Source organism: Zonotrichia leucophrys, chromosome 3 (assembly GCF_028769735.1).
Source record: "Zonotrichia leucophrys gambelii isolate GWCS_2022_RI chromosome 3, RI_Zleu_2.0, whole genome shotgun sequence".
Lineage (NCBI taxonomy): Eukaryota > Metazoa > Chordata > Aves > Passeriformes > Passerellidae > Zonotrichia > Zonotrichia leucophrys.
Window position 1 is genome coordinate 67,069,501 of NC_088172.1, and position 20,026 is coordinate 67,089,526.

Sequence of the window (20,026 nt, forward strand, 5' to 3'; positions counted from 1 at the left end):
CATAGATCTTTAAATTTCTTTAAGATATTTCTTTAAGGTGCAGTAGAGATTTTCAATGGTGAATTTTTATTTCATGTTCAAAATGATAGTGACCTATATGAATGATCCAAAAATGTGACACTGTGGATCTTTTCTGCCAGATTCTATTTCAGTTTCAATTAGAAATTCTTACTCAATATATATTTGGGTATGCATGTATTATTAAATAAAGAGACTTTCCAAGATGCTGAGGGCACTTGATAGTGAGCTAATAGATATTGTTAGGAAAAGTTCTAAAGTCTGAGGGAGTGATCTGAAAAGATTATAATTTTCTGAAAATGAGAAATAAAACTTGCTCATAACTTTCAGCTTCTAACACTGATTGGTACTCAGTGTGTAGGTGTGATTATCAGCATAATAAAAGTCCATTTTCTATGTAAAATGAAAAGGAAAGTTACTTTGCCCTTGATGATAATGCTGCTAGACATGAGTAATCTTTAGGGTTTTATTGAATTTATGAGCAATCATCTGAAGTAGCTGTACAGAGCTTTTAAAATTCAGTAAAAGTTTTTAATTAGCTTTTTTAAAAATTTTGGTATTAAATTCAATTCCCTGTGGAGAAAGCTAATATGAAATTGGCATTTGTGTGTTATTGAAATGTTACTTTACTGAGAAGTTACCCAAATATTTAATTGTGCCAGGAGTTAAGACAGATCAGTTTGATACTGGTTGACTGGAACAGATAAAGCCAAAGCATTACAGCATTGTGAACATTGAGCAACTATACTTGTAGTAAAATTAAGACAACAGTATTTGTCAGATGTGTGTCACGCTTTGCTTTCTGCTTGTTTATTATTTTCTGCAAACTGTACAACTCTTAGGAAAAATTAGAAGTTTGATTGATTCTTCAGGAGCTCTACTGAGTAGAAACCACTGTTGTGCCAGATTCTTCCCTGTAACTCCAGTTCAGACCTTAATTCTCTGACGGTGCTGGACTTTCCTTGCTGTGGTGAGCCTATGCTGTGAGCTGGGCCATGGAGCACCTGCCTCTCCAGGCCTGGCTGGAGGGGATGGGGATATGGAGATAGGGATGGGGATATGGGGATGGGAGGGCTGTGTGTGTCCTACACAGCCTGGGGCTCCTGCAGCCAAGACAGCCCCTGCTCGTCTCCCACTCATCCCAGTGGGAAGGAGCTCAGGGGTTCAACCCAGCAACACGAGCTGGCCTGGTTCACGTTGCTGTCAAAGTGCACGTCCTGACTTTATTTACTTTGGGCCTAATGTGAGGCATTGCATAACTTTAATTTTGTTCTTTTTGCAGTGCTCGGCCAGTGGCACTTCAGGCTGGGCGAGACAGTGTCCTTAGCTGCCTTCATATGTAGGTTTTAGGGCACTGGTTTATGTAACCCACTTAAAGGGTTTTTTTTTCCTTATATTGTTGCCATGGCACCAAAAGATGGCACCCCTTGTATGTATTTGCCCTTTCCAGCTCATTTAGCTTTGCTAGACTGGGGCTCTGCCTCTCTGCTGTGCCAGCAGGGCTTGCCCCCACCCCACAGAGGGCAAACAGCTCAGGAAGGGAAAAGGGATGGTCTGCTGCCCTGGAGGAAGGGCAGTGAGGCAGGGTCCCACCAGTCCTGGCAGTCATTCCACAGCTCTGGCCAGTTTGTTCAGCTGGGAATGAGGAGGCTCTGAATCTCCTCCACGCTGTCACGTTCAGACTTGAGCAGGGAAGAACTCCCATGCTTTCCACAGTGGCTATTGACCCACATCAGTTCTGGGGGAAAACAAACCCCTGTATACGAGTTTCTGAGTGCAGTTACTCCTGTAAAAAGTCTGTCAGTTGTGAGCAGTGCATTTTGTTTATTTTAAACAGGTGCATTGTCATGTCTAAAATGCTGTCACAAAATTTTCCAAGAATTTGACCTTTATGGAGGGCTTTAAGATTGTCCCTTTTAAAGTCCATGCCAGGTGCCTGTCTCCTTGTCCTCAGCTGGTAGGGTGGCTGTGTGCAGGGTTGCCAAGTGAACACCCACTTTTCTGGGACAAGTGTTCAGTAACTGCACAATTCAGGTGCCTCCATCAGACCCCAGGTGTGCCCAGCAGTGTGACCAGTCTGATCTCCACCAGAGTGCCTTGGTCCAGTCTTATTTTTCTAATTTGGGAGTGAATTGGTACTGTGCTTGAACTGTGCTGTTTCCCCTGTACAGAGAGGTGCTGTGAGGTGATGCCATTTGAGCTAATAACAGGCCTGGCAGATTTGTGTAAGTGTGGCTTCCATCTCAGCCATACCTGTGTCTCCTTATCTTTACTGATACAATACCTAATTTAAATTGCAACTACCCAACCAACATGATTTTCCGTTCAGACATTTTTTCATTTAACTAGCAGAGTCACCAAGTTAAAGTTTTTAAAGTAACCAAGTCAATGTATTTCTAACACTTCCTCAGAATTTTTGCTTCAAAATTTTATCATGATTTTTGTACATAATTCTTTAGTTTTTGTCTTAGGATGTTCTTAAAAATCAACATCCTAGTTTTTTGCACTTACCTTCAAACTGAGATGAAAATAGAATTTTAAAACAGGAATGAAAACAAGTTTTTACAGCATCTTAAAAAGATTTTTTATGAAACTGCAGCTCAAAAACTGTTTTCAAAACATGCTTGATTAAAAAAAAATCTAGTTCTAGTTTTATATATCTGTATCTGTATATCTCAAGTAACTTTTGTAATGAAATCCAAGATAGTTAAATAAAATTTCCATCAGATTTTCAGTTGAATACAACGTTCTTTCCAAAAAGTAGATGCTTCAAATTAAAAATGAAACAGGAATAAGTCTAGTAGCTGTTAAAGAGTGATCTAACATGAAAGTTGAGCTGGAGTTCCTCAGGAAGCAATGTCTTTTTTTTTGGCATTGTCCAAGTAACTGGGATAACTGGGTGCCTCTGGCTCTGGCATAACTGTACATGCAGGTGTTCCCAGACATTCACGGAGAGGTGATTTTCATTAAGAGCATAATGTGTTATTTTCTAGATGTCTTTTGGTTTTCTTTCACTCATACTAAGTTGTCTCTATTCTGGTTAATCCCTAGAAGTATGACATAATTTACATTTAATGGCATTGCAAGCACTAATTTCACTGTTTATTTCCTGAAATACAGGAGCTGACATTTTTAGAGCTAGAGAAACCTATTTCACTGTGTGTTCTACTTATAAGATTAAAGTACTTTTTCTATGCAAATACAGCCTTCCTCTAGGATTACTGTAACTGATGGTTCTGTCCACTGGATTTGTGGAGATGGCTATTTTCAGAATGTCTGCAGGTAATGACTGTTCTCTGACTTGTTAATCTCTTCTCTTCTGATTATCTGAGCAGATGTTGCTTAACCCCCAAAATGGGTAGGACCACTAAAAGCAAAAAGCCATTCAAGTCAGGGAAAAAAATTGCATCACAGTGTGGGGAAGCTGCAGTCAGTTAGCAAGGGAAATGAAGGAGCAATGAAGACAGGGAAGGTAAAAAGAAATTTTGAAACTGTATTTTTTATGTGATAAACTTTCTGGAATGGCAGTCTTTGGTTTTGAGTGAATACTGGAGGTAGTTTCTGGACACAGGAAGGGATTGTCTACTTGTATGGTGGTCTGAGACATGTGCTTCTCTGTGCTTCTTCTGGAAGTGGTGTAAATGATGAGTTTCCAAAGTGTGGGTACCTACAGCTTGTCTTAGCTCTCCACATCTGGATGCTCTTGCATCCACCAGAAAGAAACAATTTGGAGTTCTTCCAGAGATGTGTTGAGCACACACTTGGGTCAGCAGAAATGGGGCTGGGGAATTGAGGCAGCTGAGCCCTCTGACAGTTCTGATGAGCCACTGTTTGATCTGTTGGAACCAGAACATCCTATGCCTGCAGGCAGCTCCCTGCCAAGCCCACGGGAGACCCTCCCACCTAGGTAGGGTGTGCTGAATCTAGTGGGAATGACCTCTCTTGGTGGCATTTCAGGCTGGGCCAGCAAGGTTGGGTCAAGATTACACAGAGAGGAGCTGTGTGGAAATGTCCCAGCACAAAGCTGGCCTGGGCATTGCATTGCCAGCTCTGATGTTGGATGATGGAACCCATCAGCATTCCCATACAGTTCTGTAAGCATCAGCATGCTCCAAACAGCTCAGTGGTTAGAAATGGGCCAGTTCATTTCCATTAACCTAAAAACAGCTTTTAGTGTTTGTTGTACTTTTGAACCTGAAGTAAAGCATTAATACCTGCTGGTACAAGCTCTGGAGATTTAGAAACATGAATTGTACAGACCATTAAATTAAAATAAAGCAATTACATCAGTGTTGCCTTATGATAGGGCTGGGGAATGAGGAAATTTGGCCTCTGTTTCTGGTCCTGTCAAATTCACTGTGTGACCATAGGCAAGCAGCTTAACCTCACAGCATCTGAGGTTAATACTTACCCAACTTGCAGGGTTTTCTGAGGCTAGATTAATGTTTCTGTTGTTTCTTTGGCATCCTGAAATGGATGGTGTTTGCAGTGCATATGCTGTTGATAATAGCATGAAACAAAATGAAATGTAAATTACATTTTCATTTGTTATAGGTGAGAAATGCAGAACTCCCGGCCCGTATTTTAACATTTTGAAGAACGCTGCAATGATTTGATAAAAATAATTGCAGACAGTCAAGCAAGTAAATTTACATAACAATTTTTTGTTTGTTTGTTTTTAGGCATGTGATTAATCCCAGGTTTTTCATGACCCAGATTAGGTCATCATTGCAGTTACTTCAGCAATGCAGTAATACAGAAACTTTGCAATGGAAAATTATAGCAATGGATTCCCCGAGGAAAGAAATGTACAAAGCAGCCATTTCTATGGCAGTCAAAAGGAAACCATGAATTTTTCATTGCTTTATAGATGCAGCTCCAAATTGCAAAACTCATCTTCTTTCAGTGTAAGTGGTTTTGGGGCCTTTGGCATTAGTGGTCAGTGGAGTAAATCCTGTATGTAGATTGTTGAAATGTTTTTTCAGTGGCAACAGAAACTCTCAAGGGAATTTAATTTCTCTTTCACAAAGAGAGAAAGCAAGATGAGGGGACATTGCAGGACTAATGCACTGCTGGGCTGTTCCTCAGGCATTACCTTATGCATTTATAAACAAAGGTTTTAGATTCACCCTCTATAGTCAAGCAGTTCTGTTTGGCATATCATTTTGCACTGGATTACTGAAGGTTCTGAGTCTTTCATAAACCAGGTGAACCATGCCGCTTTTCCATTTGGCTTTCAGCTGAATTAGTTTTGAATTACTGAATTTTATATAGCTCTATAGTATTGAAATAGATTGCCATGTCTACTGGCATCCTTCACAGGGACCTTTCAAATCTGGATGAAAACCTAGATTTTCTTAGTCATTACCAATATAAATATATAGGCTTAGGCTTTTTGTTGTTGTTGAAGTAATTATGTGTTCAGACCTCTATCACTTAAAGAAAAGCTTCTTTAAATACCTAGGCCATTTTTAAGCCAATTTGTTTTGTTGTTTTGTTTTGGTTTTTATAATGGTTGTTCTTTGCAAAGCATTCTATTCTATTACTGAGGTTTTTCACACTGAGGAGTGCCAAAATATAAATGGATATGGTTCTGGAGCTCTTTTGAGGGGGCTGGTGTATCAGGAGCTGTGGGAATTCTCCCTTGCAGATTTTCATGTCAGGGATACATTGTCCAAGCAAGGTGCCACCTTTTGAATACCCAAAGAGTTGGCATTTAGTTATTTCAGAGAAGATTCACATTCTGAAGGAAGATAAGCTGTTACAATTCTAGGTTTTCATTCTGCTCCTTTTTACAACAAGAGGTGAAATAACACAACATTATCTGGTTGTTTAGTCAAGCAACAAGTAAAATAAAAGCCTAGTTCCTCAAACTTTTATTTCTTCATCAATACAGTGAAGTCCCACTGCTGAAAATCCACAATTAGGATTTAATAATTTACAATTTCTCAAATAGCTTTTAAACACCAAGTGATGAGTCTCCTCTTCATTCCTGACTTTTCTTCATGGAGTGATGCTATTTATGTGTTTTGATGATGCTCTGAAGTCTGTAGGAAGTCCTTTGATGGTTGAGCCAGTGTTTTGTTAACAGGATGTTTCCATCTTCTTTTACTGCTTTAAACTTACCAAAAACAAATTTAGAAACTCTCCCTGTTTATAAAGGAGATGACAGTGCTAGCTGATTAAAAGGGGCATAATTTGTTGCCCCACTTGTCTCGTGTTGTTGATTAGCTGCAACAGATACTGATGCCAAATTCACTTTTTATATGAGTTAGTTTGGCACATGTGCATGACAGTTCTTCCTCTTGTATCATCATTAGCAGACTCAAACTAACTGGCATTCTGCCACTGGGGAAAAGGAGAATTGTTTTCACTTAGTGTGCGTCTTGTGTTCACCATCTGTATCCTCTGTTTTTAGGGCCTGATCCTGCAAAAGTATTGCAAGAACAGTTAGTTCTCCAGCGTCTCCTAATGTTGCTGGCAATTAATGATGCCTCTTTATAAAGAGAGGGGTTTTTAAGAGCTTGGGGTTATATTTGTCAGGTGGATTCTGAATATGTCTTATAAATCTTGTAATGGTCACCATTTGTTAATAGGATTTGTTGTATTTACAGCCACGTGGAGATCATTGTGGGCTCTTGAAAAAAACACAACAAAAGAGTGTAATATCAGATAGGACAAAACAAAAAAGAGGCAGTTGAAGAGTTAGGACTCAGGTTAGTAACACATAAGTGGCATCTTTTCTGATGTTTTTCTGCCCTTCCCAGGGAAGGATATTCCCCGTGTCTAACCTGAATTTTTCATGATGCAGTTAGGTTTATTGCCCCTGACTGTGTCCATAGTATAATTTAGGTTTGATACAGGTCTCCAGTCTTGCACAACTGACAAAATGCTGCAGGTTGACATTATATCAGGCTTGGTTTAGGGCTTGTGTTTCCATGCACACATTAGATGGTGGAAAACAGCTTTTGTTTAGGCCAGCAGTGTTATCCCCAAGTCCCAGAGTGGCCTGGGAGGGAGTTGCAAGAGCAAGTCTGAGAGCCACCCATGTTCCTGTCTGCAGTGTTCCTGTGGGTTGCAAACTTGTTTCTTGCCTTTGCTCAGAATTTCTGTGGCCTTTACCCTACAGTGTTGAGCAGTTGTGTGGCTGTGACAGGCTGGGAGATTGCCAGCTCTGCTCAGTGTGACTTGCCACAACCCAAACCCTTCTGTCCTCACTTTGGGGGCTCGCTGCTGGAATGTGCCCTGAGTGTGTTGCCTTGCACTCCCCCAGAGCTGGCCACAAGTACAAAACAACCTGGCTCCTTCCGTTACACCTTGTGAGAGCTGCCACCTTGCTCACCCATGGCTCACTTCCAAGCTGGGATTTAAAAGATTCCTTATAATTTCCCAGGAGCAGAGCAGCTGGAGACCTTCGTGAGGCAATGCCTCTCTGGGTTTGAGGAGCTGAGGATGGCCTGAGGGGCAGCAGCTCTGTTCATGATGCTGGTGTGGATCCCAGGAATCTGCAGCTGCATCCCACCCCAGTTCCTGCCCAGCCGAGCCCTACACTCCTTCTGGCACTCTCCCAGACTTACCACCCAAGGATTCATGATGGGGTGATGGAAGGCAGCAGGAGGTTTGCAGCTGGGGTGGGCAGTAACTTGGTTTGCTTCATCATGGAGAAGAAAATACTGAAAGGTATTAGCCTTTCATAGGTGACTTCTGAGGGAGAGAGATTCAGTAGCTAACTTGGCTGATAGTTGCTGTTTAGTGTGCAATGGACTCCTTAGGTCTTCAGATGAACTTTTGTAAAAAAAAAAAAAAGAAAAAAATTATTCTGATTTTGCTCCACATAAACCCCAGCATATTCATGTGGATCTGCATAATATACTTTTTCCTTTTTAATAATGGGAATAATGTTGTGCACTTTCTGTAATATTTATTTGTATTTGGTGCACATCACCCTGGGTCAACTTGCAGCATGTGTATTAAAGACTGTTAGATTCTTCTGCTCTCTGCAGTTCCAGGAACCTTAGTTATAGCTGCACCCAATCAACCTTCAGTGTCCTTAAAATACACAGTTACAGCTTTTTGGCATAGCAGTTGGTACAAAGATGAGAAGCTGATACGAATTTTTTGTTTCTCTTTACTTTTAACCTCCAAATGAAGGCTATTTACACAGCAGTGTTATATGTCAACCAGCTTCACTTGCTGCTTCATAGAACTGGAAGTTTAGATATTGCAACTAGGCAGAACTGTAATTCTTATGTTACTTGACTTTTTAGATGGTTTCAGTGACATAGTTTGATTCAGACTCACTGATGACATCCATCTGTATTTTCACAAGCATAAGGAGTTTTATGAAAACAAAAGAATTTGGTATTGACCTGTACAAAAAGGTTTCAGTTGTAGGTTCTGGATAAAATTCAAAGACAGCAGATGACAATGTACTCAGCCTTTGTGGGTAAAGAAACATTCTGAACATTGAAAACAAATCAGAAAAAGCACAGTCCAAAAATAATGTTTTATGGACAACTGAGCTTTTAACAAAGCGAGCTGGAACTCTGCTTTGGCATAGCAGGACCCTGCAGTGTAGTCAGCAAGAAAAAAAGAATGCTTTTAAATGCAAATAAATTTAAGAATACAAAGCAAAATTTATGGCAAATTCATAATCAGCTTTTCACTGTGTTTTACATTAAAGAGTTTTTTCCTTACCATATTGTCTTAAATTGCAGAAACTTTACCTCCCATGATGTCTTTGAAACACTTCAGAATCACTCTTCTTTTATGACAAAATGGGGAAAAAAAAAGAGCGTTGGACTTGTGTGTTTGGTTAAACACTTTAAAGTAACACTTTTGTGTGGTTTCAGCTTTCCTCTTTGGCTTTCACTTGTCATCTTCTGGTTGTGTTGTCTATTTTTCCTTTGTCCATAATATTAATTTCAGCTTCCTCTCATTACTGGTTGATTGAATTATTTCACTTACCACTCAGCTGTCTTCTTGCTGTTTTTTATAAAACATCGCTATAGTTACATGTGATACAGATATGATTGGCTAGCAAGGGTTATAAAATAAGTCTCAGTATAAAGGCTATAATATACTGTGGCCAAAATTTTCTAGGACTCCCTGAGAAGCACAATAAATGCCTTATCTGTAAAGGAACAGGAATAGCTGTTCCTTGGTGTCCTGCGTTTCATACGCAATTACTGAATTCAATTGGTTTTCAAATTTTCTGTGTAGCAAAAAAAAATTATTGGCGATTATAATGTGTCATCAGATTCTTCTTCAGAATTCTGTCTCTCAGCTTCATTAAGGATTTCACTGATATTGTAGCCCAGTGGAGCCAGCTGGTGATTCTGAGTTTCAATGGGATAGCATCCACCATATGGAGCACCAAAATGCTTTTTTATTTTATTAGCCTGATATTTTAAAAAATTGAGTAACACCTGTGTAAAATGTGGCACTGTATTTTGATGTTCATTTTTCTTTGTTCAGGTTACTAATAGAAGCTGTATCCAAAAAGAATGCTAAAAGTCAAATAGGAAGAACTCATTTAATCTGTGCCCATTCACATTTCTCTGAATGGCAGGTTAGTCTCTTCCAGGAGTCCCAGACAGCTCTGTGGCTGCTCTGAGCACAGGAACCATCTCACAGTTTGCTGTATAGTAACCTTTAACTCTGCAGCTCACTGGGGATAAACCTTGTGAGAGAGGTCGAGATGTTGCACTGCCAAGATCTTTATGTGTGGTCTGGACTTTTTGTAGGTACAGTTCTGTAACCACTGTCATTTCAGTAAGACACCAGATATAAGTTTGTCTTCTCTTTCCACCTTCTCCCTTTACAGTGTTTTTCAGTAAAGCCATTTGGATTATCTTTTATTAGAAAAAAAACAAAACAAAACAAAAACAACAAAGCCTTTACCAGTTAAGATGGTATGTAAATTTGCTTTAACAGTTTCCAGCCAGAACAGAAAAATATTGAAATAGCTGCAGATCAATGAAAACCACCTAGCAGGAACTTGGTAATCTTCATTTGACCTTTTTCTTGCTTGTCTATATATTAAAAAAATACTTGTAGAATGGAGGCTAAAGCAGTAAATTTGCTCTAAAACTGGTATATTCAATATTTTAAAACCCCAGAAGCTTCTGCACAGAAATGGATTAAACAGAAAGAGCTCCTTTCCACTGCCTTCCTTCATCATCATCATCATCATCATCATATACCTTTGTTTTAAGTAGGGTTTTTGTGAATAAGGTGGCTGAAGATAAGAACCAGGATCACTTGATGTAAGTGTCCCTTTACACAGCTGGGTGAGTAGAGGAGCTGCAGGGCGGGTGGAAGCCAAGCCTCACAGTCTGCAGGAGCGTGGTGATGAGCACTGCAGCTGGGCTCAGCTTTCAGTTGTCTTCGCAGATTTCTAAGTGATGCCAGATGATCTAAAGGGTCAAATGGTACAAGGACTGTGCAAATAAGTAAAATTTATTTTGAATTAAGGGACTGAAGGCACTGGTTTTTCCCATACCTGTTGAAGTTTCTCCCTGTGTAAAAGTTTGGCATGATACCTGACACAGGGTTTGCTTCCAGTTTCATGGCCAAGAGCCCTGATTTCCCTGATTTGTGGTATCAATGATCATGATAGTAGCCACAGAGGGTAAGAATGTCCCTGCAGAAGGATATTGCAATAGTTTCTACAAGTATACATCAGACCAGAAAAATGAAACTATGAGAACATCATGCATTGCCTGCTGGAGACTGTTGAAAATCCATAGTGAAAATTGTGGGTTGAGCAAAAGCTGGCCTGGAAATTTCCAGTATAATGCAGTGTATGTCTTTTGCAAAGTGCATATGCTCCATGTAATGCTAAAGGAGTCATTGAGGAATGAGGGAAGGAAGAATTAAAATAAATCTGAGCTAATTAGCATAGACTTCCTTTACAGTCAGCAGAAAGAGGCAAGCTTACTAAAAGAAAGAAAAGCCTAAAAGTACCCATTCTTTTGTCAACTGTACAGAAGTTTAGACAGCTAACTCAGAGTTTGGCTGTTGAACAGAGTTCAGATACGTTTGGATTAATCCTAATCTGGAATTCATTTCCAGTAGACTTCAGTAGACTCTGGATCAGCTTTGACTGCTGAAGTCTATTGAAAGTTTTGCTGCTGTGACACTGCCATGATAAGTTTGTCAAGATCCTGGTCAGCTGACAACCAACTAACTTACCTCTCTCCCCTCTTTTGTTATACAAAATCACATTATCCATTGTAAATCTCTGCAAAACAGATTGGTGCAGCAGTTTGACCTCTTTGAAATAAGAGAGTCTTCTAAACAGTGCTACAAAGGTGTTCTTTGCATCCAGATGGATTTTTTCTTTTGTTTATTCTCATTCTCAAAATACACATCTTTTCAGTGTGTGTACATAATGTGTGCTTCTGTTTAGTACAGCAATTGTAAATAATTATTCACAGAAAAGAGAGTGTGTGATAATTATTTAGCAGCTTCTTCCTTGGAGATGGGCTGTGTGAATCTTTGAGGGAAATGATCTAAACTAGAGGTTTCTTAGTAGTTAAAAAAACCACAAAATGTTATGGGGCTTTTCCTGGGCCAGATTTTCAGTAGACTACTGAAACTCCGTTTAAGAGGTACTTGTGCATGGTAACAGTCCTTAGGCACTGAAATATGAATGTCTGCAAATAATGACCTAATGACTCTTAGCTGTGGTTGTAATAAAAGTTTACAGCTGGAGAGATAAGTTTTAGCATCCCTTGCTAAATATTTGTCCATGAAACTGGAGCCAGCATGAGATGAGGTATTGTCAGGTACTTTTTGTAACTATTTTTAGATTTTATTTTATCTGTGTGTTTTTGTATAACTTAAAAAATTGAAGCTGCAGTCTACATAAATAAGCAGAGTCTGGATCCACTGCATTCATAGTGGGTTTTGGAGGCGCAGTTGAGTTACTGGAGGAGGCTGGATGCCCAAGGCCATTAACCAGCTGTGCAGCAAAGCACCTCTGGTCCCCATCACGCTCTCACCCTTTGCTTTGGGAGCACTTTTGAGTGTGCCAGGACTGCTTACCAGCTTCCCCATCAGATCACTCCAGTACATACATGCATGCCTCTACTTTCTCCTCATCCCAGGAAGATGGTTAGATATTTAAATTGGATTAAGCTGTTGCATAAAAGGGGTAACATTTGCCTTTCTAGTAATTTAGTATTGCAGTTCTTCTCTTGATTCTCTGTTGGCATAGGTGCAAGCCAATTGCCCTTGTCTAATGTCCTTTTTGATACCTCATTTTCTCTGCCCTCCAAATCTTACTCCTCTGTCCATGTTGCTAAATTTGTCATATCATCTCTTAAAATTTCCTTTTTGCCATTTTCTCTCTGCCTCCTTCAGCTGCTTCAGCCTCTCTCCTTCAGTGCCTTCGCTGATCCTCTGTGTTGTGAACAGCAGCATTAAAACTAATTTGTATTTGCTTTGATTCCATAATGACCTCACATTAGTCCATTTCCCTGTTAATGCTCTGCCTGCAAAATGCCACTGAGATAATGAACGTCATTACAACACGTTTTTCTCCAGCATAATGCCAGCAGGACTCCAGTTTGTGGAGTACAAGCTGGTTGAACCCTTAGTGGATGCTTGATTTAATTAATGGGAGGACACAAAATCTGCAAGCAGGTCAATATTCCTCTTGGAGACAAAATGATAATTACCAAACCCTACAAGTGATTTGCAAACAGCAGATGGGTATATTTCCTAAACTGACTAATCCAACACTTCAGTAATGCGATTATCTCTTATTACAGCCTTTTGTCGACTCTGCCTCACATTTCAAGATGAAACCTGGTATTTTTCCTTTAGTATGCATATTAAAGATGATTCAGTTCTTTAAAATCACCATCCAAATGCCCGAGGGCTTTGAATTTTCTACTTACTGTGCTGTGGTGCCATTTACACTGCTGTGGTGGGCAGTGTTTTATTTGGATAATGAAACAGTGAGGAAATGGTTCAAAATATGTTTTGCTTAAGCAGTTTATCTTCCTAGTGCAGCTGGAGTTTTTATTTCACACTCAAATGCACTAGTAAAACATCAGGCACCTTTTTTTTTCTAGTCTGTGAAGCAGCTGAGTAGAGCAATAAGAGAACTGGAGTAATTTAGCAAGTATTTATATTCTTGCATAGCACCCTTAACATACAGACCTTCTTTTCTGTCTTCCTTCTTTTTCAAGCCTAATACCACAGTACCTGAACATTTGGTATCTTTCCAGTGCCTAAGCACAAAAGAAAGAGGAAGATGGCCTTACCTGCAGTTCACAGATGGGAAGGTGGGACACAGGGGTGTGGGGCTACCTGTATTCTGGAGATGCACAGAGCAGAGGTTGCCATCACACGAGGACTGTCCCCTTAGGGCTTTCCTGTGATGCTGATGCCCTGCAGCAGGGCCGGGAGCTCTGGTGAGTGGCTGCAGTGGTGATGGGTGGGGGCATCCCTGGGGGGGTCTCTGGCAGGAGTCACCCAAGCAACTCACAGTTTGTTCAGACCAGAGTGCACAGGGAGCAGCACTGACCTGGGAACCAGCCCTCAGATATGTTATAATGTAATTATTTTTCAATGCAGTCGTGTATATTGGCCCCTACCATTGCATGTAGCCCTGTTCAGGTTCCTGTTCATAACCCTGTTCAGTGGGGACATAGCATCATCATAAAGAAACAAGAACACTTACCCTTCTAAAGAGGCACGTTTTCTGCCATGCATTGGCTCCAGACACACTGGGACTTAGTTCCTTGATGAAAGAGCAGCAGTTCTGATGAAAGAGCAGCCGTTCTTCTTTTGCCTGTTCACCAGCAGAAACAATCAACAATGGACCTTTTAGCTCTTTGGAGTTGTAGAGGCTAATGGCACACATGGAAGCCATGCCAAGAGGGATGTTGGTGAAAACCTTCCTGCTCTTATTTACTGTAGAAAGAACAATATTGCTGAGTTCTTTGTCCTTTAATGGTGTGACTCATTTTGAGACTGTTTTTGGTAAAGTTCACAGATGTATTTGAGTATTTGTAGAGAGCTGCTGTATGAGTAAGGCTGGTCAACTGTTTTTTTGGGTTTGTTTGTTTTTGATGACCAGATGGTTCTGCTTTTGTCTTTTTAACCCCTTGCTTTAAGATTTTGGTAGGCACTCTTTCTACTCAGTACTCCTCATAAACTATTGCAGTTTGTGTAAGAAATACCATAAAAATTAGAGTTACACTGGCTAGTGATTCGTGTCCAGGGTTGAAAGTTAGATCAAGAGTTGGGGTCTCCCTCCCTCCCCTACTCACTCAATGCATATCTGCACTTGCAATAGGCCATAAGTTACATGAATTCTCCTCATGTAAATTTTTAGTCATAGTGTTCTATGTATTTGTCCTAGTCAGGGACTGGGTCTGTGAAGACACTACAGTCATCAGATAAAGGGCACCAGACTTCAAAATACTTCAGTCTGAGCTAAAGAAGTCCATATACTGGATACGTTGCAGATAATTTGTCTGTCTTTTACTGCAGTATGGGAATGCAAATTTTTTTCTGTTAATTCTCATGATGTTTCCACAGGGTAGCAAAAAGGAACTATCCCTATTTTTTGAGTTAGAGAGGAAGTAGAAAACATGCCTAATTTACTGAGCTGCAAAATACTGATTAGTGGACTATTTCCAACACCTTAAAGTATTTTTTAATTTTCTAGATGTTTCAAGTGTATAAGTTCTTTTGAAAAATCTTCCATTTCAATAGAAGTTTCATGTCATTTATCAGCAAATATCTCTTTCATGAAGACATTAAAAATCTGGCCACAATACTTCTCTATTTAAGTGTGTTTCAAAATCAAATTATAAATGTGAATTTATCTCATGCGACTGCAGAAGCCCCCAGCTCAGCATACCATCTTCAACTTCCTTCATAGGCATCAGACAGAAATGCGCACTTTTAGGATGTGATTTCTTTTAAGGATCTGATCTCTTTTAATCATAAATTCCCAGCTTCCCTCTATTGACTGCAAAGTAAACCTAGTTCAAAATGTTGTCTCATTCTATAAATGTTTGCATTTATTTAGCTGAATTCAGCCTCAAGTGATTCATCAAAGACACACAGGATGCCTTGTAGCACAAAAGATTTTACTCAAATCTTCTGGATTCTCAAGCCTCCACCTCATGGACTTTACTGATCTATCCAGGAGATTGTATTCACTGCCTTTGCTCTCTGTGAGTCATCTCTTTCCATTTAGTTTGTTGGACTTCAGCTGAACCCCAACTGTACAGTCATGTAGTAGGGAGAAGAAACTAAAAATGTAAGATAAAAAATTGGAGCTGGAGAGTAGTGCTAAAGCATTTTAAAGAGAGTTTAGTAGTTACCCCCTCTAGAAAAAGGTCTGCTGAATTTAACAGCTGATTTCCACAGAAATTGCTCTTAAAGTTTTTGTTTTCCACAGTAATGACATGCTTGTTGGAATTCCAAATTGAAGATAACACATTCTATTCACCTTTGTGAAAGATCTAGGAAAGAAATCCCAATCTCTCTTAAAATTTTAATGTATTATTCAAGTCCATATTACCTTTTGAGGAGATAGGTAAACATATGCTGGAAAGCCAAATACAGACCTGGCACAATGTCCGGTGAATTCACTGTGAGTTCCACATGCTTCTTTAAGAGCTCAATAAGTCCAATTCATTGTTGTTAAAGCAAATGTTTATTTGTCAGTAGAGAACAAAGCAACTGGGCCCATTTATGGTATTATTGCTGTTTACATCTTTCCAGATGACAGTAGAGGCCAGAATTTGGATTATAACCCATTTAAAATAGACAATTTATTTTTAAATTTTTACTCCAGCTGCTGGAGACTTGCTTGAGAAGAGGCTAATGAAAATGCCCCTATACTTTCCTCATTAATGTAGATACTTGTCCTCAAAGAACTGAATGCAGGCCAGTAATTCATTTCCTGCCCTAGACAGCATTTGAATAGCCTGTTATGCCTGTGACACAAATTACTCTCCTATGGGCTGAGCTAGATTAGAAACTGTGAAACAGAGGTAGAAACCTGGCCTCATCTTTATCAGACACATCCTGTCCTAACTATTCCCTTATCACAGTTTTAAAACATGCTTTCTTAATGAATCGTATTGTTTTGAAATGTTGTGTTGCCCCTGATACTTGGTAGTTAAATAATTGTGATTTGGGTTTATGGTAGGTGGTAACCTGCCAGATTGGAAGATTGGCAGCAAAATAAAGTCTGTGTCCTGATTATGTGCTGTATACAAATAATGATTGCCTTGAACAGTAAAATGTCTTCTGAGTTACCATTATTTCTTATGTCCTCCTGCCACATTTTTGTTGATTTCTTCATTGACCTCAGATCCTAAAGCACACAAGGCTAAAGACTGTAAAACTTGCACATCAAAAGTGCACATATTTTTGTTGGAAAATGAAGCTTACCCTTTACAGCCATACCTGTACACCAGTCTTGGTCCTCTTCAACTGAGGAGATCACCAAGCAAGGAATAAAACCGGGAATCCTTTCTTGCTAATTTTTCAAAACAATAATCATATAAAATTAGTATCATGGCTTTTTTGCATATGATATGGTAGCATACATTTTTCTGTTGGTAAAAGTAGCTGATTCTTGGATAATCTCCCCCTTCTGATATTTCAGGAAGTTTTGGTGAGGAAAGTTTTTCTGTGTATGGGTGAAATATATCTGGCAGTTAAGGTGGTCTCTCTGTTTGGTGACCTTAGCTCTGCTTGTTCAGAAGCTAATTGTGGAGCAGCCAGACAAGACTCCAAAAGCATTTTGGAAACCTGTGCATTTTCTAGGGGTATTTTTTCCATAATGTTTGCTGAGAGGCTGTGGAACGGGCAAGACAGTAAATTGAAGAGTTGCTCTCCAGGAAGGCCTGCCATTTTGAGTGACTTTTTGTACTCCACTGCCAAATTCAAACCCCTACACTTCTTGATCCTAGTCTGACATGAGACAATGGGTTGGGAAGTATCGTTGTAGTTAGAAGAGTTTTCTGTGGTTGCTGTCAAGCAGCCACTGAGCATTAGTGCCTCTCTTTCTTCGAGGTTGCATGAAGAAGTCTTGGAGCTGAGACCAACGCTACAGGGACCTGTTGCCTTCCAGAAGCACCAAAAGCAGATGTGTCTGTGCTATCCACAGTCACTGGGCAAGAAGAGAGGCTTTCTTCTCCTGTGTCCCAAAGGAAAAGAGATCAAAGTTGTCTTTCTGTTTTAATAGTGAGTTATTTTATGTTCAGACTTTCTGCCAGCTTTAGGGGAAGCCTTTAAGTGAGTAATGCAGTATAGAACCAGACCCAGAATTAGGTCTTTCTTGTATTAACATAGAGAAGCACTCTCCATTTCTCTTTTATCCTTCCAATTTATTGCCCTCCCTTCTCTAGTCTGTCCTGCCTGACCATGTGCTTTCTTCAAGCCACCAAGAACACCCATCTCACTTTTGTCACAGGATGATGTTTTTTGTGCGAACATAAATATTTAGAGAAATTTACAAAAGATTGAGCTTCATCAAGTCAAGCATTCCTGCTAATGCAGCATGGGACAAGTCAGCAGGGAGCAGGAGCCTGGGCTGGTGTGCACAGCTGTTGCAAGACCGGACTGTGGAACATTCCCTTTTGATTCCCCCGACTTCACTGATCAAAACCAGTTTTCAAGCTGGCCGGTGAAATCTTTTCCATCAAAACAGCTTCTTCAGTGTGCAGGCTTTTTCTGTATTGTGATTCTCTTGTCTCAGTTTTATGGTTGGTATGCAAATTTCTGATGCAGATATGGTGCACTTGCTGCAATAGTGAAAAATGAAACTGTACTAGAGAAGTTTCTAGCATGCAACCCAAACCAAAATAGTTGGGAGACCTGCCCAAATATAATTGTGCTTTGACAGTTTGGCTTTCACTCTGATCATCAATACCTGAGAAAAATTATGCCAGATTCCATATTAGCATAATACAGGAAGACTTCAAATGAGAAAATCCCATGTAAGTAAGAATGCAAATAAAGATTGTAAGACTGTTTGGTTCATGCTGAGTTTTTTAGCTGGAAAGGTAAAACAAACAAATAGAAGTTATTCTATGATTTATGCAGCCAATAATTAATAAGATTATAGAAATACATTTAAGGCAAATGGGTGCATTTGTGCAAACACACCAGCATGTATTTCCTTTAAGGATCTGTGTCTGTCTTCACTCTCAAGCACTGCCAGTTTGGCTTTCTGCTCCAGGGGGAAGTGGATTTGCCATACCAGCTAAAATATTATCTACCTCTTGGACAGCTCACAAGTGGCACCACTGTGGTGATGATGGGTGAGAAAACAGCTGTCTGGCATGCCTTTTCTTCAGTGCTGCCTTGCTGCCCCTTTCTAGCAAGGCAACCACAGGAAATCCACAGGAAATCCTACCTTCCTAGAAAAATATCCTGCTTCCTCCTAAGGGCGCGTGGAACAGCCAGCTCAACTGGACTGTGGGCAAATTGAAAGAGAATAATCTTTTGTAGGAAGTGTCTCAAGCTTCAGTGTTTGAAACATTGAAAACCACAGTGGACAGAAACCAACTGGTTGGTCTGATCAAGTGTCAGCGATATTTTGGGCAGGACTGTTGAACTAGATGACCCCTAGAAACCTCTTCCAACCAATGTTTTTATATTTTGATAATCACAAAAAAATCATCACAAAATCTAGCATTTTTCTTCTGTCTTTAAAATCTGTGCTTCTCTGATAAACATTGCTAGGCCTTGTATTTGGTTCCATTTTTTGTAAATACTCTTTTTTTTTTTGCCCTGAGCTTTTAATTAAAGATGCATATAATTAAAGTACTGTTTTTATTGCATATTATAAATTTATTTATGCTGTTCTACAGGAGTGCAAGAAATTTTTAGGCATTGTCCCAGCAAGCTGATTTTTCATCATTGTAATACTTTCAATATATTCCTGTAACTGAACATGTTTCATGAACCTAAAGAGGTTATATTAAATTTAGTAATAGAATGAGAAATATGCTTGGGGTTGTAGGTCTTTGATGAGTAGTATGAATGAGTGAATTGAAACTCACTCATCATTTAAATTGCAAATGTAGCTGAAAGTGACTTCATGGTTCACGCTGGAGTACAAAATAATTGAAAAATATTATATATTTAATATCAGAAAGTTATGCTATCTCAGACAGCAATTAAAGTAAGAAAAATGCACAGAGAGATCTTGGCAGTTCTGTACTTGGAAATCCTTCAAATCTGTCTGTGAAAACTGTACATTGGTTTCACGCATTTCCTTTCAGGCAAACCTTTAACTATAGGAATTAGGATGAGAAAAAGGAGTTGCTCTGAGATGATGATTATTTTCCATGATTGTGGTAGCATGAATGAACTACAGGAAGCTTTCCAAACCAAGGAGAGGATATAGTCCACTGTTCCAAAGTATGTGAGTGTTAAGAAGCAGGGTAGGGAAGAGGAGGGTTGAAACTACAATATAGAAAGCAATCTGGGTAATGCAAACCATGTATCTGACAAATGACAGCTAGTAGAAAGTGATAGCAATTTTTCTGGAGAAGAAAATCAAAATTATTCTTATTTGGCACAGAATGTGTTTTGGCCAAATGTTTTGGGGGTTTTATGCATTTTTATTTTCAGGATATTATTTCTATTTTCTCAACATTAGTTTTTAAGAGTGGGAAATAAATGTTACATTTTTAGGTCTTTATAAGGATTTTTTAGAGGGAAAAAGGAAAACTGCAGGAAAAGTCCACATAAAAATGTTTGTGAGATTGGAATTTTTTTGCTGGATGGAGAAATATTCAAACTTATTCCTAAATGAGTAAGTCCCTTCAAACTGAGAGATGATTTTAAAAAAGGTTTGTACTGAAAATCTGTATTTTTGTTGTGGAGAAATTAGAACAGGTAGTTTGGGGAAAACAAACAAGCAAACCAAAAAGCTCAAATGTAGGTGTACAAAACACTACAGAAATAAAAAGGTGTGTAAGTATTGTCTTTCCTTATCTTTGTGTCCTTGAGG

The 20,026-nt window shown here is 39.4% G+C and overlaps 1 protein-coding gene across 5 annotated transcripts in view; it reads left to right on the forward strand.

Moving 5' to 3' along the window:
• Window positions 1-20,026, forward strand: part of RPS6KA2 (ribosomal protein S6 kinase A2) — a 286,567-nt gene that overhangs the window by 170,215 nt on the left and 96,326 nt on the right. The gene's annotated exons all lie outside the window — the stretch shown is intronic.